The sequence below is a fragment of the Callorhinus ursinus genome, unplaced genomic scaffold, assembly GCF_003265705.2.
Source record: "Callorhinus ursinus isolate GAN/ISIS: 27379988/994484 unplaced genomic scaffold, GSC_fseal_2.0 scaffold26, whole genome shotgun sequence".
In the NCBI taxonomy this organism is placed as follows: domain Eukaryota; kingdom Metazoa; phylum Chordata; class Mammalia; order Carnivora; family Otariidae; genus Callorhinus; species Callorhinus ursinus.
In genome coordinates, this window is record NW_027397088.1 from 16,505,047 (window position 1) to 16,529,196 (window position 24,150).

General features: G+C 44.1%; 1 protein-coding gene across 12 annotated transcripts in view; it reads right to left on the minus strand.

Annotated features, from left to right (window-relative positions):
- ATXN1 (ataxin 1) overlaps window positions 1–24,150 on the minus strand; it is a 397,308-nt gene that overhangs the window by 31,142 nt on the left and 342,016 nt on the right. The gene's annotated exons all lie outside the window — the stretch shown is intronic.

Consider the following 24,150-nt stretch of genomic DNA (forward strand, 5'->3'; position numbering starts at 1 on the left):
CTCTCTGCTCAGCGGGAAGCCTGCTTCTCCCTCTGCCCCTCTCCCTGCTCGTGCTTTCTTTCTCTCTCTCAAATAAATAAAATCTTAAAAAAATAAACATAATAAATGAAGTCCACCAGCGTTCATGGATGAGAATAAGTCATTAGCCAATGACTAGATCAGTCCAAATCTGTGTCCCTCCAAACAGTGGCCAGGCAAATGAGAACAGAAAGGCGGGGGGGGAGAACATGGTACCCAGCGTAATCCAAACTGGGCCAGGGCCCAGCGGAGAAGGCCTCCCCATGGCAATTACCCAGTGGCACATGCATATAAGAGCATCGAGTAGTTCAATTTTCAAGGTCCGGACTTCAGAGTATTGGAGCAATGGGGGCAACCCATCAGCTAACTCGCTGGTGTCTCAATATCCTCAGTCTGCTAAATGAATGGACTTGATGGAAGTCTCTCACGGCCACTGGATACTGACCATCCCACGGGACTGAACAGAGGGCTGGGCCCTACCCGCTGGCTCTCCAGATTTTGGAGGAAGTACTTCCTGCAGGACACAAAGGAAATTGCATACATGCCTGGGACAGCAGTGGTTTCCCTGTGTTCTCGGTTCTGCTCAACAACAGGTATGTCAGGGGCAGCAGCTCTGGGCTGAGAGACAAGAAACCCAGGAGACTTGGTCTTGGGGCCTTACTCTCTGCACCTATAGACCAAGAAGTCAACCCTCACTGCCCATCAGACTCACCCGGGGCGGGGGGGGGGGTTTTAAAAAAGAGTACCAATGTCCAAACCCACTGGGCCCACCTAAATCCAAATCCCCGAAGGTGGGGACCAGCACGGGCATTTTTTTAAAAGACGCCCTCGGGAATTCTAATGTGCAGCCAGAGATGAGATCACACATGTGATCTCTGAGTTCCTGCTCCTTCCACTACTACTCAGCAGAATGTCTTAATGATGCTTAAATACAGCCTCCAATCCTCTGCCCCACCCCGCCAACAGAAAGATGGTGCTCTCGCCTCCTCTGGCTGCACTTGGAACATCCATTACATGTCCGCAAGGAGATACCACTTACAAGCCCATGAGAGTGGCCATTACTTAAAAATAAAAAAAGGAAAATAACAAGCATTGGAGAAGATGCGGAGAAATTGGAACCCGTGTGCACAGCTGGTGGGAACGTACAATGGAGCAGCCGCTGGGGAAACCAGTCTGGTGGTTCCTCAAAGAATTCAGTGTAGAATTCTCATGTGATCCAGCAATTTTCTTTCTAGGTGTGCACCTAGAGGAGCTGCAAGCAGGGGCTCAGGGGACACCGTATGCCACTGTCCACAGCAGCATTCTTCATAAGAGACAAAAGGTAGAAATGACTAGGCTGTCCATGAGCAGATGCATGGCTAAACAAGGCGTGGTCTGGCCATACACTGGGCGATTTATTATTCAGTCTTTTTTAAAAAAAAAATTATTTGAGAGAGAGTGAGAGCTCACGAGCGGGAGTTGGAGCAGAGGGAGAGGAAGAAGCAGACTCCCCACTGAGCAGGGAGCCCTGATGCGGGGCTCCATCCCAGGACCCTGAGATCATGACCTGAGCTGAAAGCAGATGCTGAAAATCTGAGCCCCCCAGGTGTCCCTATTATTCAGTCTTAAAAACAAAGGGGATTCTAATACATGCCACAAGATGGGTGAATCTGAAACCATCATGCTACGTGAAAGAAGCCAGATGCAGAAATACAATATTGTACAATTCTCCTTATAAGAGGTACTTAGAATAGGCAAATTCCCAGAGACAGAAGTAGAACAGAGGTGACCAAGGTAGGGGAGAGGGGTGGGGAGCTACTGTTTTAGTGTGTACACAGAGTTAGTTTGGGATGATGAGAAGGTTCTGGAGATGGATAGTGAGGATGGTTGCCCAAAAATGTGAATGTGCCCAATACCACTGAAGTGTCCACTTAAAAGGGGCTAAGATGGGAAATTTTATGTTATGTATATTTTATCACGATAAAAAAGAATTTCTCAAAATTACAAGGCACGATTTTAAAAGTCTGCGAATCCACTGCAATTTTGTTTTCCAAACTGGGCGGTGCCTCTGCCCCCCCCCTTGCCCCCTCCCCACTCCCTTCCCCCCTGTTCTGCCTGGAGCTGCACAACTCGCCAAAACACCTGCTAGAGATCACCGGCTTTCCCTGGCGGGACTTCAGGGCTTCAGGGCATCTTTAAAAGCCCTCAGATGATATGCACTTTTTCACATTCCCAACAGGGACGACAAGCGATAAGAAGGTAAGGAGGATGCACTTCAGGCGGCACCCCCAAACTCTCTACCCGGTCGCTGCTGGCTCAGGACAGAGGGCTGGCTAGCATCCCCATCCTCCCCCGGCCCCTGTACCTTATCCCCAGGGGAGGCCAGCCCCACCCTCTGTGTCAGGGACAGCAAGCTTTGGGGGAAGGGCCACCTAGTAAATATTTTCAGCTCTGCAAGCCATGAGGTGTCTGTCACAACTCAACTCCTGTCACTGTAGTGTGAAGGCGCCACGGATAACACGTTAAGCAAGCGGCTGCCGTTGTGCCCCGTTCCAACCCTCAAACATGCGGGGCTCCAGGCCCTTGGGTGTGCGTATCCCTCCGCTCCGAGCCCTTTCCACACCAACCGCTGCTCCTCCACAAATGCGCCCCGTTGCCTGTTTTCTAATCCAGTGGTTCTCACATCTGGAGTCCCAGAGGCTGCAGATGCTGGGTCTGGGAACCATACTTTGAGCATCACTGTTCTAAGCTCTCTTTCACACGTCTCTTTCCCAGCCCCATATCCCGTGCCTCTCCTCCGAGTCCTGCCCCATTCCCCTCCCCCCGCCCCCGCCCCCACTATCCTACAGTTGTCTGCTCAACTCTCCTCCCAGTCTCACCCCTGGGCTAACACCCACCACCCCCTCCACGCCTCTGCCCGCAGTGGGGACCCTGACTGTTACCTTCTTTTGTAAACGTTCCCAAAATCTCAGCCAAGCCACACAAGACCACTCAGTCTTGCCCATACCCTGCTTCTCCGCGGCTCACCAGCACTTAAACTAACTACCTGGTCTTACTTCATTGCCCTCACTGTCCCGGCAACTTGTGTTCGTGTGTCTTCCTCCTCAGATCGTGACCCCCCTGTGCTGGGGACAGCCTGACATTGCATCACCCTTTGACGTTCTAGGTTGCTGACCTGTCTTTGCTGGTTTATTGCCCTCATCCTGTGTCTGCATACTGCAGTTTCGTCTTTCCTAGAAGTTGGCTCCTAAAAGGCAAAGCGTTTCTGGATCTTTTTCTAGGTTGCTGGACATAATGATACAGTGTTGGATCAAACATTGAACTCATGACAAGAACATAAAATACTGTGCATTTGAAAAGCATCTGTGCTTAGAGATTCCATTGCAAACACAAATTCTCATGTGAGATGATTAGCCTCCGAGCCTTCCTGCAGCAGGAAGTACAAGTGGGCCATGTGAGAGGTTGTTAGCGACGTGTGCTAGATGGGAAGGCCTCTGAAAGTTCACGTCCGATTATTCCAAACCATGTCCAGATTGTTCAACCATCAATCCCAAGGAAATTTTTCTGGTCGTCTTTGGATTTACTGGAAGGAATATGTATTTTCAAAGACAACAATTTTATTGAAACCAGCCTAAATCAAGCATAGAAAGGACAGGGAGACAAGCTGTAAATCGGCTAAGATAAGAATTCTCTCCGAAATAAATGTTTGTTTTAAAATTAGGGGTCTGACTCACACTCAGTGAATGGGTGGCTGAGTTCTGACCCTCCAAAGATGAATGGCTCCTTTTGAAAAGCAGACCAAGGGGGAAACCTACTTTCCACCTTCATTTATTTCAGAATGAGGGTACATAGTGAAGCCGAAGATGCCCCTGAGTCGTTTCCAATCACCAGCAAAATGGACAATGGGATAACTTGCTACTTGAAGCTGTTTTCAATCAAAAAGCTGAAATAATTACTTCAGTCTCTCACGGGGCTCACACGCGGCCAGCTCGAAGCTGGTGGAGCACAGAGGACGCTGAATGAGCTGCCAGGAACCCTACAGAATTCGGCTGCCAAACGGCTCCTCCTCCCCCTGGCTCAGTGTCATTAACTTAATCAGGTATTCATTCACTTAAAATAAAAAAATTACTCTTTCCCTGGAAGAATGTCAGTACCCTCGAAGTCAGGCACAGTCAAATCGACTGCTAAAAGAAGCTGGTCCAAGAGAAGAAATGCTTTGCCGATTCTTTGCATTTAGAGACCTACAACGCTTGGGCATTGTTCCTTGCTGGGCAATCAGCGCATGGCTGGACTTTGGTGTCACACGGGTCCAGGCTCCAGTGCTGGCTTTTGGCATTGGCTGATGGGTGACTTTAGGGGAGCTATTCAACTTTCTAAGCTTTGATTTCCTCTTTAAGAAAATGGAGATAGTAATAAGCCCTATCTCACGGAGTTGTTAGGGGATTGCCTGGGACAATGCAGCCAGTTCCTAGCATACAGGCTGGAGTGTCTCGAAACAAGCGACCTCTAGCAATGAACCACTTTCAAGCATCAAATGACCTTCTGTTGGGGGACTGAGGGCACAGGCTTGGGATCCTAACTGCCGGTGCTATAATTCTGACTCCTTCGCCCACCAGCTGTGCCTCGTCCCTTTATCTCTAAGGTGGGAATAATACCAGCATTTACCCCATAGGCTTGTTTTGAGTTCACACGTTCAAAGAACTTACACCAGGGTCTAGCATACTGCAAGAACTATGAATACTGGTTGTTGAAATTAGGATCATCTCTTGAGAAGGGCTTCCACCCCACCTCCTTCACTTAGGGCACATTTTCATCTGTATTACAGAAATACTTTCCTTCCTTGACTTCTTTCCCCGATTCCTTTGTGAGTCACAGCACCAGCCAATTCCAGCCAAGACGTTAGGTGAAACAATGTCTAATTAAAAGGTTCCTTGCCTCACCTCCGTTAATGAGGGATTTTCAGTCTTATGGGTTCAGAAAGTTTAACCAAGTCTCTAAAACTATCCTTCTAGGAAATAATCCATGCTGGTGGATTGGTAAGTTTTTCTCCTAAACTGGACTAAACCCTGGTCTGCAGAACAAATGCTCAGTTATATCAACATTCAAAAATAAAATCCGAATGCACTCGTGTTTTAAATTTGGGTTTGTCTGTATTATTTGCTATGTATTCCTGCAGTATAAGTAGAAGCTTTTGGGTTTCTCTGACACAGAGCGCAGTACACTCTTTAGGGACAAATACTCATTACAAGTTAAACCCATCTCTTCCCTACTTAACCTCTTCAGAATACCCATCTCCTCCCCAGAATGTCTACAACATTATAAATGCACACAAAAAAATGGCGGCCTCTTTTAATGAAGGCCTTCATAGCAAATGAAAGACAACAAATAATGTTGGGGGAAGGGAGGAACTCTACTCTCAACTGGCAATAAAAAGTTTAATGGACAAATGAAATGCAACACAGTCAGTCCGTGCCCTGTTCACAGCAAAGTACTGTGGCCTTGGAAGATAGTTCACCTCTCTGAGCCTCTGCCTCTTCCTCTATAACATGTAAACCATAATGACGTTCTCAAAAGAGCACCGTGAGAGACGACCGTGCACGTGAGAAAGTGCAGTGTCTATCACAGAAAGAATCCGAATACGTTTTCTAACCTGAAGTTCAGTCTCATTCCCCTGACTGCCTGTAGGGAATTTCCACATGGGTGCTCCAACTTCCCCCATCATGCCTCTCAAACCAGCATCCGCTCTGGTTCCACCCTGGTGCCAATGGTTTTGCACCATTTCCTCACGGGTAAGAGCAGAGCCTCATGGTGGGGGCCTCCCTACCGCTTAACTCTTATGTCTAGTTACTCCCCTGGGTTTGCCAGTCTTCCTTCAAAATGTCTCAACCACTGGGTGCAAAAGGCCCCCATCTCCCACCTCTTTCCACTTCCACTATGGAGTAAGGGCTTTGGCTTTGCCCAGAGAAAGGGCTAGCCTTTGCTGGTGGCTTCAGGAGGTCATCTACGTTAGACCTGATCGGAGCGCCTGTGCTTAGGGTTAAGTTACAGAAGGCAAGTCTCTGCTTCCTCATCTTAAAATGGGGATAAATATACATGCCCTGCAGGAGTGGGGTGAGCACTAAGTGAGGTACTACCTGTATTTTTTAAAGATTTTATTTATTTATTTGAGAGAGAGAGAGAAAAAAAAAGAGAGGGAGAACACAGAAGAAGAAGCAGACTCCCTGCTGAGCAAGGAGCCTGACATGGGGCTCGATCCCAGGACCCCAGGATCATGACCTGAGCCGAAGGTAGACGCTTAACTGACTGAGCCACCCAGGCGCCCCGAGGTACTACGTATTAAGCACTTAGCACAGTACCTAAGCACAGAGTACTCATGCAATACATATGAGCTAAAACATGCTTCCGGCATTCAGTAGGAACTACATCCATGTTCGTTTCTTTTCCCTTTACAATTACGAGGGGAAGGAAATGGTCTGAGCACACTGTGAATTCTGCCAGCACATTCAGTATTTTTATTATCTGCGGCTGAGTATTTTCATTTTGAGTTTTGCTATTGCTCTCCTTTTCATAGATCTACCATTTTTTCTGATTGATTTTTTTTAAAAGTTCTGCTTTATTCTTACATATGTGGGTTCAATAAGTTTTCCTTATAATTAATTCCAACAGACTGAAGGGCACCTGGACCTTGTTTCAGTATTTCAGCTTGGATCCATCAGTGTCCCCCAATTTCGTGATGGCAACTACAGTGTTCCAGATGTGTGCTGAGGGCCACCACATCCCTGCTCTTCTACAGACTATACTTTTGATTGAGAAATGGAAGAAAAAGCCTTTATTTCAGTGTGAGATAATTTCTTAAAACAGGTTAGGCTTTTCCTATTAAAGAAATATATAGTATGTATGTAAAATATATATATTATATTTTACATATAATATACATTATATAATATGAAAATAGACATTTTATATGTATCTTATATATAATATATATCTTATATATAAAATAGGCATTTTATATATAACATTACACATATAAAATATATATTTTATATTACATATGTAATGTTATATATTATATATAATATAGAAATACATATTACATGAAGTATATATTTTACATATAATATAAAATAGATATATTTTATATATAACATATTACACATATATAAAAATATGTATTATATATAACATATTACATGCATAATATAAAACATATATAGTATATAATATAAAACATATCTATTTGACAGTATACAACATTTTTTTACAAGCACATGTCTCAAAAATCGGGATCTTTCTCCTTTCTCTCGTTTTGAGAAATCTCTAGTTTGCTTCGCAAAATAACCATTTTGCTCTGGTTAACTCATGCGATGGTGGATGGGGTGGTGAACACCAGCAACAGGCAGTGACTAAGGCAATCAATAACATTTCCAGGGCAAATGATAAAGTGAAGCCGTCATAAACATCTAGCAAAATAGACACAGCATTTGCTGCTGAGAACTTTGCAGCCAGCCCTCCACGGGAGATCAAAAGGGACCGGCCAGGGACGTGTGTGCAAACCAAAAACAGCCAGGCATGAGTAATGCGTTAGACGGATGGGTTTTGTTTCCTATTTCACAGCTGATTTGAAACTTCCCTCAAGGACAGTATGTAAGATGATGTTTTCATTAAAAGTATGGATTTATAAGCTCCCTTACAGAGCATTAAGTTTCTAGATCACTGTCGTGTGTGAGTATGTTACAGTGAAGTTTCTGCAATTGAGTCGATTATTTGAAACTCCTGTGACCTTGTGAAAATACACCTTCTCTGTAGTTTTCCAGGATGTTGCAGATCTGGGCTGGGACCCAGAAATCTATATTTTTAAAAACTCCCCTGGTGATTCTGATTGGCAGCTACGTTTGGGAGCCTCCTACACTAAACCCATGGTTCTTAACCTTGGCAGCACGTCAGAATCACCTGGGGAGATTTTTAAAAGTCCTGCTGGTCACGCCACACCAAACGAACATGTCATAAAGCCTAGGGTGGGACCAGGCATATGGAATCTCAGCCAAGATTGAGAGTCACTGCCCTAGACCCTGAGATCCCCAAGGGACGCATGTGGTCATGTGGGCAGCCCCTTCCTGGTATCCAGGACAGTGCCTGCCATGTGGTAGGCACCCCACAATAAAGCCAGGGACACTGTGTTTTTAAAGCAGAGAAGTGTTCCAACTACAGAGAAACACAAATGAAATACCGAGTTCCAGGCCAATCTATAAATGTACTGAGCTCCAATTCTGTTTGTTGACCCACACGGAATTTGCTTTTACTGAACTTCGCTTTCCCCCAGAAAGCAAAATCTAGTCTTTTTGCATGTGTGTGAGATGTTTAGAGGATAATGTAATTTCCTATGATTTGGGAAGGCTCAGAGTTCTTTAAAGAGCCCCGAATTGCTCGGAGGCCAGCATCTAGATCAGGAGAGGCTTGCTGGTGTCTGATGCCATGTGGGTCCTTTCCCCAGTTTGTGACAGGAACAAGGAATACGCCACATAAGCGCCAGACCCCTGCTTGTCTGATGAGCAGGACGCTCTGTGGAGCAGGTGCGCCGTTCCAGCTTCTGGTCGGAAGCACAGACCAAAACGTACTGAAGGCTCTGCGACCCCTGCCAGCCCCCCGCTCCTGTGTCCTGTGACTCTGGCACCACCCGAGCCTCCAAATCCCACTGTGCACATCTTCCCTCATTTCTCCCTCCCTTGGTAAGAACAGGTATTTAACTGAATTATGAAGACTTCTGTTACGTACGGTATTGAACCACCTTTAACTAAACTGCAAACGAAATAGAAAAAAAAAAAGAAAAGAAAAGGAAGGTCCTCAGCCTTTTCCTTGGGCCTGATCCAGTTTGCTGAGAGCAGAATCCAGTCAACTTTGTCACCCAGGGATGCTACTATATTTGTACACGACCTTGTGAGCTGAGCACCTAAAGCAGGGGCGCTAAAACATGGTAATTCTGTCTTATGGAAAACCGCAGTGGTGATTCCCTGCCATCTTCCTTTTTCCTCGGAGCTAAGAACACCTCTTAGTGACAGGTGACTCATCTGCCACTTTCCTAGCAGGCTCTCCTAAGTTAAGACACAAATAAGAGCAGTTTTGACCCCGATGGATGAGCTTGGTGGGGAAGAAGAAGCCTCATCCATGAGAAAGGCGTGACAGTTCCCTTTCTCACCGTCCTTCAGCCTGGCATCTGGAGCTGTGCCCCGCTCTTGGCTTCTCCTGAAACCACAGACACCCTCAGCTCCAAATGCCCCTTCTTTTTTTATTAACATATAATGTATTATTTGTTTCAGAAGTACAGATCTGTGATTCAACAGTCTTGCACAATTCACAGCGCTCACCATAGCACATACCCTCCCCAATGCCCCTCACCCAGCCACCCCATCCCTCCCACCCCCCTCTGCTCCAGCAACCCTCAGTATGTGTCCTGAGATTAAGAGTCTCTTACGCTTTGTCTCCCTCCTGGTTTCATCTTGTTTCATTTTTCCCTCCTTTCCCCTATGATGCTCTTCTTTCTCAAATTCCACACATCAATGAGATCATATGATAATTGTCTTTCTCTGAATGACTTATTTCACTTAGCATAATACCTTCTAGTTCCATCCATGTCGTTGCAAATGGCAAGATTTCATTTTTTTTGATGGCTGAGTAGTATTCCATTGTGTGTGTGTGTGTGTGTGTGTGTGTGTGTATATATATATATTTACCACCTCTTCTTTATCCATTCATCTGTCAGTGGACATCTAGGCTCTTTCCATAGTTCGGCTATTGTGGACATTGCTGCTATAAACATTGGGGTGCATGTGCCCCTTCGGATCCCTACATTTGTATCTTTGGGGTAAATACCCAGTAGTTCCAAACGCCCCTTCTTAAAAAGAGCAGATGAAGGGCTTCCTCTGGGTGCGCCATGGATTGAGCTCATGCCTTCCTTGTCAACACTCTCCACTGTTCCTGCTGAGCGCTCTAAGGCACCAACACATGAAAGAAGCCATTTAGGCACGTTGCCTCCAAGGTGCCTCTTGCTTACACCATCTGTGTGACTTGGATGCAAGAAAGCGAATACCTGGATTTCTTATCTCGACACATGGGAAACGTCCAAGGAGAGACTCCCTTCTCCTTCCTACGTGTCCTGCCCACACTGTGCAAAATATATCCAGCACTCTTTGGACAGAAGAATCAGGGACTGGGCAACCACACAAGTCATGGATTTTACACCTCTTCCCTGCTCGTCCTATGGCATAGAAGGCTCCACATAAAAGTTTTTCTGACCTCATTTGACCCTTGCTGGAAAATGGCTCCCCTGTTCTCTCTCCTTGAGTCTCAAAGCGAAGGTGAAATGAAACAGGGCTGTATTTGATTCCAAGCATCATCTCTTTGCTGCTGGCAATGTTCTGGGAATAGTAATGTACTCTGCCCTCCAATGAATAAAGTTTTCAAAATCTATAGTCAAGGTCCAAATAACTGTATTTTCCCCTGTAGTGTTTTTTCAATTTTCCTCAGCAGAAAACTGGCAGAGAGGGGGATTACATTAAAATACCTCAGTTTGTCATCTTATAAGCTGCCAAGAACAGTGTGACCTGTCCTGAAACTAAACAAATCATGAGGACAAATGAAGTGATACTAAGAAAGTTGTTTGAGATTGCTTGAGGGAAAGCATGTCGTGTATGCAGACCACCCTGGGTTATCTGATGTTTTAAGATCCCAGCGTAGTAACTGTGTACAAACTTCTTTGAGACCAGGTTTCTCTTCTAAACGGTGGCTCAAAGACAATAAGTGAATTTTCAAATTAGGCATTTGTCAAACATTTGGGGGAAGATAAATCTTAAGCAAACAAAATTTGGACTGTATTCAGGGAAAACATAAAACCTTCCAACCCCTCCTGTATTTGGTGTTGCTGTTCTGGAGGTCCAGATTGCAAGAGCAGAATTGATGGAATAAACCAATACAGAGGGTTACATGTGACAGCAAAATGGCATGTAACACCATCCCTTTTTATCTTTTTCCATTAGTATTTCAAATGCTGGTCTCAGCATAAGGCCAAGATACCCAAATCTCTAAGGGATTTATATACAAATTCCACCTAGGCTTTTAGTTAGTTACTCCATTTATAAAATGGAACCTCTTTTTTTACAGGTGGCAAACCCAAGACCCAGAGAGATGGTTTGTATTATTAAGGTCATAGAGCTTTAGAATGTGTTTTATTTAAAGGCAGAATCAAGACTAGAATTCTGTCTCTCCAACTCCTACTTCAGTGCACCTTTGACTATTTGCCCCGTCTCACTATGCAGAAGGCCACGGTCAAATCAGAGCAGGTTTCTAGGGTCTTGAATGACGTAGCTACAGCGAGTATGGAAAAGAGATAAGAAGAATTAGCAAGGCTCAGTGAATTCCTGGACGAAGCTGAATTTAAGCCAGAGGGATGAGAATGCTCCAAGGGGAATAAGAAGGGCATGACCATTATCAGACAAACAAAATGAGAAGGATGTTATTCTGGAGGAGGAGAGGGTAATCAATTTAAGACCCATTCCGATTTACACAGCTCTAAGACAAACACATAGTGCTCCTCTGGGAGGATGGGGAGCAGGTAAGGAGACCAACATTTCAGAAGCAGTACCAATATCCCAGGAGGGAAGTTGAGGCTGGGAGAGATACACAAGGAGGGCAGAAAAAAGGAAGAAACGCAAACACCTAACTTTGGGTAAAGAGAAGAAAAGTAGCCAAGAAGGTGGAAGAAACAAAGGTCATCAACTATAGTAAATGCGGAGAAACTGAGAAAAGGGATGACTTAGAGAGGCCATTGAATTTAGACCAGTGATTCTCAATCCGTGATGAACACTACAAGCCCTGGAGAGATTCTAACCCAGATGTGGGTTAATGACGACTGGATTAAGCTGTGTGCACACAGATGACTTCAGGGGCGCCTGGGTGGCTCAGCTGGTTAAGCATCTGACTCTTAGTTTTGGCTCAGGTCATGATCTTAGGGTCATGGGATCGAGTCCCACACGGCACTCTGATCAGCACTGAGTCCGCTTGGGATTCTTTCTCTTGCTCTCCTTCTGCCCCTCCCCCAGCTCACGCATGCGCTCTCTCTCTCTCTCTCTCTCTCGGATAAATAAATAAAATCTTAAAAAAAAAAAGCTGTGTGGACACAGATGACTTCAAAGAGAACAGTTTTATAGTCTTACTTAATAGTAGCAGAATGGATATACTAAGTGACATCTTAAATGTGTTTTCCAGCCCCTAGATTCAATGGATAAATTTGCATTATTGATGATCTTATTTTAAAGTTACGTATGTCAATGGGAAACAATGTGCCTGAATCACATTCAGCATCTGAAAATCGCATGCCTGGGATGACACTGGCTCAGCCTCCCACATCATCAAGCAAATGCTTGAATAAACAGATGGGCTCTGTACAAGTGCCCTGAAAGCCAGGAAACATCATTATGTTTCAATTTAAGGGAAGTAAACCTCTTGAAAAACATTGTGCCTGTGGTTTGCTCTCTCTTCTACTGGTTTTAAGCCTTGGGCTCGTTCATGGGATCCCTGCAGCCAATCTCAACTCTTCTGATGGTAACACACTTGGTGAGAGGTAATGTAGATCACCTTCTCATTCCCCTTGGTGATCTAGCAAGTTTACATCTGAAAAGATACAGTGGAGACCCCTCCCCCCACCCACACTAAACTTAGATGTCTGTCTCCAGCATCCCAACATATCATCGGAGCCCTTACCTATATTCTGGATTCTAGAATAGCCCTGTCCATTTGTTACAGAACAGCACGAGATACAAAGTTTGGATTCAGCACACGAGACTGTCTGTACTGATTCTAGATAAATGATTCCCAGGGACGAGGTAGCACGTAGCTAGCAAGCTTCTTCAATGGAGTGGCACATTTACAACATGTATTTAACTTATTGTAGACAAAAGGCTCAGTAGTTAATACTTCTGAGCCCCTGTAGAAAGCAAGTAACGTAATACCCAAAGACATGAAGCATCTAAAGGGCGAGAGGGACAGAGAGAGATAGGAAGATGGCTCTGTATAGGGACATTGAATTCATAGCCAAGAGGGTAATGCTGATTATTTTTTTTTTAAAGATTTTATTTATTTATTTGAGAGAGAGAGATAGAGAGCACAAGAGGGAAGAGGGTCAGAGGGAAAACAGACTCCCCGCCGAGCAGGGAGCCCGATGCGGGACTCGATCCCGGGACTCCAGGACCACGACCCGAGCCGAAGGCAGTCGCCCAACCAACTGAGCCACCCAGGTGCCCCGAGGGTAATGCTGATTATTATAAAATCCGGAGCAACAAGGCGAGGTGGGGGGAGGACGAAGAAAAAAGACAGAACTTAATGTTTCATTCAGTTCTGTTTTGAAACAGGATTCAGAAAGGATATTGTACCATTTGGTATTAATTATTTTGGTTCATGCACATGGCTAATTATTTCTACAGCATTTAAGATCTCTTTAAAACAAACATATTTTGCACATATGCACACACCTTTCAAAATATGCCTTTTATCCCCTCTTCCAGAGCTTTGAGGGAATATCTGATGGACTGTCTTAGGGGCAGCCCTCTGGGAATAAAAGTCAATTGTATGCTACAAATGTAACTGGCCCCTAAAACTTGTATAAACAAATTAAGGGGAAAGACATTGCAGCATTTATAAACAAAATGACTCTCAACTTTACCCTGCAGATTTAAAAAAAAATGCTTAGTAATAAATTTACTCCCAGTAGATTTCAGTGTCCTCTCTCTTTCCAAACTTCTCCTCCTCCCATATTCCCCCAATTGTCTTCCTGTCAGACCCATAATTCAGTTGTCTGGTTTGGACTCATTATGTGAATCATTATATTTGGTTCTTCTGTGGGGCCCACCTTGAGTACGGATCTCCTGATCCTAAATGATCCATGTTTCTGTGCTCTCAGGATTCATTCACGCAAGTGTGTCGCTGTGTGCTCCCAAGCCACAAGGCAGCAGCGCCATGTTGCATCATTACCTGGTGAATGTGAGTGACTCCAGATGGTTCCATGGATTCCTTTACCGGAGTCAGCCCTGCTGTGTCCAGTTACTGCACAGTGTGGAAACGGCAGACAATGGAGGCCGTTCTTGCCCAACCCCCAGATGAACCAGCTGGTGACTCTGGAGAAACAAGACAGCTAGCTCTTCTCCTGAGTGGACGCCATTGGAGGCCCGGCTCTGAGGAGCCAATTGTAACTACCTGGAGCTTTATGGCCCTAAAGCAAGAAGCTAGTTCCCGTTCTGGTGCCTCAGACAAAGGACAGGGCTGGCATCAGGGGACATTCCTGGGAAGCCACCTGGTGTCCACTTAGCACTGTCTCCAAACGCTCACGCTCTCGTGCTGGTCCTGGCCCTCACCACCCTCCTACCACCTTGGCCCCCCTTACTGACATCATCGCTTCATTCCTGTCTCGCTCCCCTCCTGTTCTCACCTCTCCCCTCCAGAGCGAAACGAAAGGACACGTCCCCGTGAGTCTTCCCACCAGCAGCACCACCGAGATGCTGCTGTCATTTCTTCATACATGGAAGGTGACGTGGGGCAGAGAAACACTTTAGAGGCCTACGTGGTTCAGGTAAGATTTCAGATCCTTTTTGTCAGGATATAATGTGAACATCTTGCTCCTACTCCTACTATACAAGATTCTCTATTTATCCATATACGTTATACGCAGTTTATATATAGGTTTAACTTCCAGCAATTACTTTAATCCCCTATCCACTCATTTAATAAACCTTTCTTCAAGGCCTACTCTGCATTAATGACAAGAAGTAGAAATAATAATAACTAGTACCTATAAAGCACTTACGACTATATGCTAGTGTTTTCTTTCTTTTTTTTTTTTTAAGATTTATCTATCTATTTTAGAGAGGGACAGAAAGAGAGAGAAAGAGACCGCCTGAGAGAGCCGGGTGAGGGGCAGAGGGAGAGAATCTCCAGCCGACTCCCTACTGAGCGTGGAGCCCGACCTGGGGCTCGATCCCATGACCCCAAGATCATGACCTGAGCCAAAGTCAAGAGTCAGATGCTCAACCAACTGAGCCATGCAGACGCCCCTACGCTCGTGCTTTCTATGAAACATCTAGTTGAAGTAAGCATTCCCCCATTTGCCGTGATCATATCTGATTAAATGTGATGATTCACAGGTACAAAGATAGAGCTAGAGAATATATATATGTACGTCGACTCTTTGTGACTGTACCTCCCCCATTTCTATCCCCATCTCTGCGGGCTTTCCTCATCTCCCTTATGTTACCTCTAAGACAGTTTTCCAGGGAACCGGAATGCTTGCCAAATGCCTAGTTCACAGTGTCAGAAATACAAAGGGAGGGACATGGAAAACAAAGTCTACCAAGCTCTAGACTCTCAGCTCCTCGCGGGCAAGCATAGACCTTTCTTTCTTCCTCCTTCCCAACCCTGACACCAGCCACACAGCTCCGTGTACATACGTGACAGGACAACACTGACTGTTACACAAATTAATTCCATTAACGTGCTTATCTCGAGTCTTGTAATTATCCTAAATGCTTATGCATATTTGCTGACTGGGCTCTTCTGGTGCCTCCAACAAATTGATCTGTTCAGCATGGTCGGTCTAGCCATAGGAAAAGGCGAAGTGTTCCTTTGCAGAGGATGTGTTCCTCCTGAGATTTTCAAGGTGGAACCTACTGAAGGCGTGTTTCTACTCCCACCATCTCAAACTAACTGATTTTCACTGTATTCTCAAATTTTACCTCGATACTCCTCCTCTCAACCAGCCTCCTCTCCATTCTGGTTTGTTGCCTGGATTGGCCTGGGCTGGAGAGTGGAGTTAGGGGTGAGTGTGGAAGCATTTCATGTGACCCGGGTGAAAGCGGGGGCATGATTTAGATGAGGGGTTGGCTGAGACAACTCCCAGAACCAGAGATCACTGATAAATGTTGGGGCCATGACATCTGGGGAGATCTTTTTGTTAAATGACTTTGCAATAGTCCCAACCGAAAATGGCCAAGTCGATGGGAATTTCTCAGGGCCTGAGGCAGGCCCTAGAAATCATTCTGATTATGAGACAAGGCATTTCAGCAGTAGGTGCTCGCTTTCATTTCCAAGCTTGGGACTTGAAAGTGTCTGGTTCACTAAGTTCGACAGCTAGAGTCTATTAAAAGAGGACTCTGAAGGATGACTGAAGACGCCTTGGTATTTTAATTATACTGAACCCTGTCACTCAGGCAACTGGAACAACGTGAGTCTCACTATCTGGTTTACAAAAAATAATCCCCCATGTTGAATTGCCTATTGTTGACTAAGTGTGGGGCACCATTTTATAGATGATTTCATGCCAAAGTTCTAGATATCTGTAGGTTGTTAAGAATAAAGATGGTCTGCCTCTAGTTCTCAAAGACGCATATGCCTCTAATGTTCCAGGGACCTAGGTTTTTAGCCCGATAGGAAGCTACGGCATAAGATGAATACCACACTGTTCCTGAAAGTACCCTTCTACTTACATCCCACTTAGGAAGCTAGAAGTGACCCATTCACTGGGATTATGCCGCAAATATATGGACCAGGGGACACATGAGGGTTCTGGGACAGGACAAAGAACTTGACCCAGCGCCATGACTTTGAAGGCCATGACTCCTTCAAAGAACTTCCAATCATAAGGGGGACAGAGGGAGAGCCTAGTGCCTACAGTCTGAATGCGGTTCCTCCTGTCTTTCCAGCATGACGGGCGCTAAGCTAAAAGTGTGCACAAGTACAACAAAAGTATGAGATGTGTGTTGTCTCAATCAGCACAGATTTTTTAAATTTTATCTTTTTTTTTTTTTTTTGAGAGAGAGAGAGTGTGTGTGTGTGTGTTGGAGTGGGAGTCATGGGCAGAGGGAGAGGGAGAATCTTTTTTTTTTTTAAGATTTTGTTTATTTATTTGACAGAGAGACACAGTGAGTGAGGGAACACAAGCAGAGGGAGTGGGAGAGGGAGAAGCAGGGCTCCCCACTGAGCAGGGACACCGATGCGGGGCTCGATCCCAGGACGCTGGGATCATGACCTGGGCTGAAGGCAGACTCATAACGACTGAGCCACCCAGGCGCCCCAGAGAGGAAGAATCTTAAGTAGGCTCTACACCTAGAGCAGAGCCAACATGGGGCGGGGTGGGGGGAGGGGGGTTCCATCTCACGACCCTGAGATCATGACCTGAGCAGAAATCAGGAGTTGGATGCTTACCCTACTGAACCACCCAGGTGCCCTGATTTTTATTTTTTTATTTATTTTTTTATTTTTTATTTATTTTATTTATTTTTTTATATATATATATTTTTTTTAAATAGTAGAGCAAAGAGGACTAAAACTGCATGACAGGTTTTCAAAGTGTTTGTACTTTATACTACAGAAACATCTAAATGACACCTGGGGGCTTAACCAACCTAGGCTGTAGCCAGATCTGTTAGCGGAAGAAAATTACGACAAAACCAAATAGAAAATCTCTTGAAAAATTATTTCACTTTTCATCTCTGTGTCAATTCTAGTCAATTCCTAGCACAGGCTATAGTCCAAAGAGTGCCTTCAAACTTGCAAACACTGTAGAGCCATGTTTAGGTAAAACAATGGCGCTCTTGCTGGACCCAAACTGTCTGGAATGACCTCATATTTAACAATTATCTCTTCTTTTCCTTCTCTTTTGTCTGCTCTAGGAACCTCCTGATGCTTCTCTGCATTTACATGGGATTGCTTCTGTCTATATCTAGATATGAATTGCCTCCACTCGCATATCTGTCTGTGGTGGGTCCACGGAGAGTCCTCCCTCTATCCACTCCCCATCTACACCAGTGCAAAAAAGAAAATGATTTCCTGCTTCTTTATTTGTTCCTCTGAGTTTCAACTCATTCTGACCTTTTCTCGGCGTCAGGGATTATGTTTATTCTTTTGTAGCTAAATCGTGAGCAGACCAATAACAACATTTAAAGAAACACTCTCCGAGGTCTACCTTTTATTACCTATGAGGCCTTGCTGAGATATGGAAAGAGGATCTCTACAGTGAGTTTTCATGACACGTGTGCCTGTTAAAAACAACAATAATAACGGTTCTAACACCACCTCCACCTTCCTGACCGCTTGTCCTCCTGGAGGTTAGCTGGATGCTGCCAGTTTCCTAGGAAACAGCATTATATCACATAACAATTCACATGAATTCACAAACCGTCCCCTAGCTAAATTCTGGCTCGGGCGCCCTGTCAGCTGACCTCTTTGCTACCATCAGGTGCAGAAACGGACTTAGAATAGAACAAAAGGGACTCTCGGATTTTGTCAATTGATCAAGAAATCTCACACACTTGAACATATGTATGCAGGGAATAAAACAGGCCTAAACCTTCAAGCAACCCACGTGTAACATATTCACAAACATCCTGTGGAGATTCTGGCTCAGAATAGAAAAGTCCTAGTTTCCATTAGCTACTAAAATGGGGGACTTAAAAAAATACAACTGTGTGATCTTTATTTCTCTTTTACTTTCTAGAATGATGTTATGCATAGAGCTCCAACCAGAGGGCTGTAACCTTTAGTGATTTTCTCCCTCAGTTATGCTGAGGGAACCTTACCCTCCTCCTCAGTCCCACACCTGTTTTAATAGACAAGCCATGTAGCATAACACCACGGGGCCGCAATTATTCCTTGTCTTTGTGACCCCAAGGAACCTTAGCAGGTGCAAACGACTCTTTTGGAAAGCTAGCAACCCCTTCCCAGTCACTATTAATCATAGGAAGTGTTGATAATGTGGGGTAGCATTGTGAATGCTGACACTGGGTTGTGGGGGGAAGGAAGGGGGACAGGGCCGCTACAAATTACTGAGTGACTGTGTTTATATTCATCACACCTTGCAGAAGAGACACTCTCTCTCTCTCTCTCTCTCTCACACACACACACAATCAACCTAACAAAATTCTGATTCCAGGACTGAAAATACAATTGCAGGTCTAAATAACAGGTACAACTAATGAACTCTGGGTTGCTTGGTTTGTACACGCTCAGCATACATTCAGACTTGATTGCATAGGTCACATATCCCCCAGAAATGGATTACGGCTTTTTTGAGCTAAAAACCTGAGGCTAATCATTGTTTGCCCCAATATCCATTCTCCCCCTTTTCCTTGGAAGTAGACACCTTGATTTTGAACTGAACATATGGCCGTGCAGCTGAAAGATTTGATCTTCACTCTCCCTTTGCAGCTAGCTGTGCTGAGACTAAATCCGGCTGACGCAAAGTACACGAAAGTGTGGTATGCTACCTTTGGCAAGTATCCTTGAAGAGAGGTTTAGGCCCTCCTTCTCCCTTCCTTCTTCCTGCTTTCTGGAATGCTACTGTGAAGACTGGAGCTTCAGCAGCCATTCTGTGCATGAGAAACAGACTAAAGATGGCAGAACAGAACGACAGAATTGGGTTCCTGAGTCTGTGGAGCTGCCATATCTGTCCTGGAATCCTACCCCTTTTATGTGAGGGAGAAATAAGAATCTATGTTTTTTAGCCTTTGCTTTTGTATGTGTGTGCATGACATGGCGCTATACCTAATCCTATAACAAATAGACCTTAGAGGTCATAATAGGCTTCATTTCACAGATAAGGGACCTAATGATTAAAGATCAACTGTGATAAATGTCTCAATCAGGGAAGCAGAGTTGGCAAATTAATTACACTTCTGTTTAATCTTCTACTTCTAAAGATAGATGGAGGTTCTATTTTATATGCCTATCAGTATTTGTTAAATGAATATGGTTTTATGTTTCACATGCCTGTGAATTTCTGAACCTCCAAGGTCTTCCAATTGGCACATCGAATCCCAAATCACACATTTTCAAGGAGTAAGCTATTAAACAAATAAAAAAGTAAGGCGGCATAGTAATGAATTGACGTGAGAACATTTTCTTTCCGGCTATGTTCGTTAGCTGGTACATGTCTTAATCTGTATCCTAGAGTTTAAATGTATAAAACTACGTTACTTTGCAGTGACGTTTAAGGAAGCACTAACTCTTCAAATTTGGGGGATGAGTCGGTATCTGAAATGTTAAAAGGTTTCTTTACTTCAATACATATGCAAGGTAACCAATATGCTACAGCCACAAAACACCCCCCTAGGGACTTCTGCAGAATAACCCTCTGAAACTAATGGATATCATGAAACCAACAAAACTCATTTATCAAATTCCATTAATGAGGAAAAATAAATCAGTTGTCTCTTCCTGGTGCATCCCTATTCTCCCACCTTACAATCTTCACTCCCACAAATCACTCTATGGCCATTAAAAAATAGAAGGAAGTGTTCTTCCCCTTTGTTATAGTAACTTGGAATCGCCTACCTAGTCTAGAACTCCAGTGTTGTTGCTTTTTAACATTCAAAATGAAAACAGTAACAGAGGGATGGGCAATAGGTCATTTCCCTAATTGTGCTCCACTTCTTGTAAAATCACCACCCATCCATGTGGACAATGACCCCAATATCCAACACAGGTTCTTCTGTCCCTTAGTTATAGCCCCCAAATTTGGAAGGACAATGAGCCAGGGAACAGCAGTGAGTCCTAATCTCACACCATGTGATCCATTTCACTTATTTGGTGAATGCCTGTGGATGGGGTTAACCTCTAACGTTTGCATGCATGTATGGTTTCACTTTTGACTTCTGAGCAATTACAGATATTTAAAGATGTGCAAAAGGGCACAACGTCTTCCATGCTCCCCACCCCCACGGCACGTCTGATCATCTCCGATGTCTCCTTAAATGCCAGCTTACCTTAATGATACACTGCCTTTCCTTATTTCATTCCACCAGGACTGAACCCTTGACTTGAGACTATTTGCCTTGGAAAATGAGTTTTCTCTACCTCCGCAAAGGAGGACTGCTGTGTATAGTGGTCTCTGAAATGCTAACAGAAACCAAGAAATCACCTGTCACGAACTATGAGGCTATTAGTTATGAAGAGCAATATTGATATTTACCTTCTGACTGTTCCTGCTGGAAGGCAAAGCAGAGAAAACCTGGATTTTCCTGCCCTCCTGTACCAGATAAAGAGACCATCTGCGTCTCAGCACTTCTGCCTTTTCAGGCGGGGAAATAATGCCAGTGGTGATAATAACATCGTGATTACCATTCAAAGCACTTCCACACACGTTATTATCTGATTTGCTCCTCCCAGGGATCCTGCATGTGGTGGGTATTATGAATATTATAGTGTCCAGAAGAGGGAATTGATGCAGAAGGTTAAATGCTATGCTCCAGGCAACCAGACAGAGAATGGCAAGGCTGCTTCGTCGGTTGTCAAGTTCACAGGGAGCCTTTCTTTCCACATTAACCCCCTGGACATATTTTTAAAATGTAACTGTTTCCCATTTGGGTCCATTCTTTTCTTCACTAATAACAATCAAAGATCTGAAAGGTACACATTTATCAAAGACCAGAGGCTCCTGAAACTGCTCTCGAGAGCAGACATTAGGAACTGAGTAATGTCATGAACGCACACCTGGTAAACAAACAGGGTCTCTAGAAGAGTTGAGACACCTATGAGAGAGGAGATTGACAACTGTTTCTTTCTGGGTGTCTAGGTGGGGATGGGTGAAACAGGTGATGGGGAGGAAAGAGTACAGTTGTCAGTATGAGCACTGAGCAATGTACAGAATTGTTGAATCACTATATTGTACACCTGAAATGAATAGAACGCGAATATTTCTAATGTAAAACTTAAACGTTTTTGCCTTTTCTGATATGAAAACAAACTGTGCTCCTATTTAGAAACAGGAGAAACTGAAACAATATATAAATTGCTCATAATCCCACCAACCTGATAGAGCCACTATTTACATTTTTATTATCTTTGGCATCTATGTAACATATAACGTGTTTATACATTTAAAGCTCACATATATCTACATACGTTTCCAAAACTGGAATAATTCTAAATATATCTTAAACTCTACTTTCTTTCACCTACCATCGTACTACTAGAATTACAGGACGCAATCAACTGTTTTTTTTTTTTTTTTAATTAAAGGAGGGATAAGACTGGAAAAAACCTTCAGCATAGTTTGGAACTAATTGTCAAATTCAAAGGCACTTGGCAAATGGTAAGTGATTTTGGCATATAAATTAATGGAGCTAAATCTTAATCAATCAGCAAATAGTGATTGAGTCCCAAGCAGCTGCTTTCCAGGAGGCAGGCTTGGGGTGGCAGGTTAGACAGTGTCCCCGATGATGGGAGCTTATATTCTGGAGCCTCAGAAATCAGAGAAATGCAATGTATTTGAGTACAGCCGGACCAATTTGCTTTCACACTAGCTAGGAAGATGGGTTTTACATAGCAAATGAATGGTATAAACCATACTTTAAGAATAGCATTTAATTTACTTACAAGAAGGAACCATTCTAATCACTTCAAAAGTACCCAACTGCACACAAATATTCTGTTAACTAAAAATAAGTATCTTTTCAAACACCTATATGTGCTAAATATGAGCCAATACAAGAATTAAAAATGATGTAATTACATTCCATTTAAGCTTTGACTTTCCCCAAGCATGTGAATGAGTATTTATTGCACTAAACAAAAACTTCTGATCTGCTCTGCAGATGCTAATATTTTTAATTAACACTAGCCACATTGTAGCTGGTCAGGTAAGAGGAAATGTGATCGCAAATGATATGCAATATGCTAATCTGTTTTTTAAACCAATATTTAAATTGAACTGATAGAAGTGTTTTAATTTGGTTTAATCCCAAGTGTCCGAAGAGGTCACAGAAATTTACATATTTCTTTGACTTCTTTCCCTATCGGACCATATGATATTGTAAAATTTCTGTTGTATAATGACTCTATGATTAAATCCAGGGCAGACCAGAGTCCCTAAGCCAGTTCCCTCTACAGAATGTTGCTGATATACATTTTTAAAGGTCACATTAAAAAAAATCAGCCAGGGGCGCCTGGGTGGCTCAGTTGGTTAAGTGTCTGCCTTCAGCTCAGGTCATGATCTCAGGGTCCTGGGATCAAGCCCTGCGTCAGGCTCCCTGCTCAGCGGGGAGTCTGTTTCTCTCTCCTTCTGCCCCTCCCCACCCCCTCACCCTCAGCTCATGCTTGCTGGTACATGCTCTCTCTCTCTCTCTAACAAATAAATAAAATCTTTAAAAAAAACTGGAAAGAATATTAGAAAAAACAGATAGGTGAACATCTAAGGGAATGCGAAGAAAGAGACCGTGCTTTAGAAGAAGAGTTGGCCTGCAGCCTGCACCCTCTCAAGTCCCTGGCCTCACAGACCCAGGGCCAGACTAACAAGGAAGGAGGGAAAAGGCAATTAAAAGAAGCAGAAGATACAGAGAAAACAAGAGACAAGAGAATGAGAAAGAGGTTGAGAGTGAACAGGGATGGATGGGTGAGCTCAGAGTTGAGGGCACAGAAACGAAATGCAATGTGACTCCATTTAGTCCATCCTACATCTGGCCTCCAAACTATCCATTTGGATGCAGTGGATGCCATTTTGGTAATGGCTGGCGTAGATGGGTTTTCTGAAATGGTAAGGACCCCTGTGCACAGTCAATGGACTCATTTAGGACACTGGAGAAGGTGGCTTTTGGTAGAGTAGAGAATTAGGGATAGGAGCTTTATGGGGCAGGAAGGGGGCATGTGGTATGAGGCAGAAGAGATCCCACTGGAGAAGGCTGCAGGGCTTTGCACGTGCTCCAGTAACTCCTCCTTCAAGGAGGCTCGGGGGATGTCCTGGGCATGCAACGTGAACACATCTGTTTGGGGCACGTGCTCTTCCTAGAGGCCTGCAACTAGCACCTGCATGCTTGTATCTATAATGGCTTGCTAGTATGGTTTCTCCTTACAAATGATCTAGCCACCACTTGCAAATGACCTCATATTTCTTATTTGTGCCTTAGTTTTTCCACTAATACAATTTTTACTTACTTTATTTTCTATCTGCTTCAAGGACATGTTAATGTATACGGGCGAAAGGCAATTATTAGTAATTGCCAAGGGAAAGGTCAAAGGCAAATGGACCTCTTGATCTGTTCCACCCACGTTTCTTGGTAAAGGAATCCAGGCCATTCCAGGGGGTGGTCAGGAAGGCAGTGCTTTATCAGGTGAATAGCA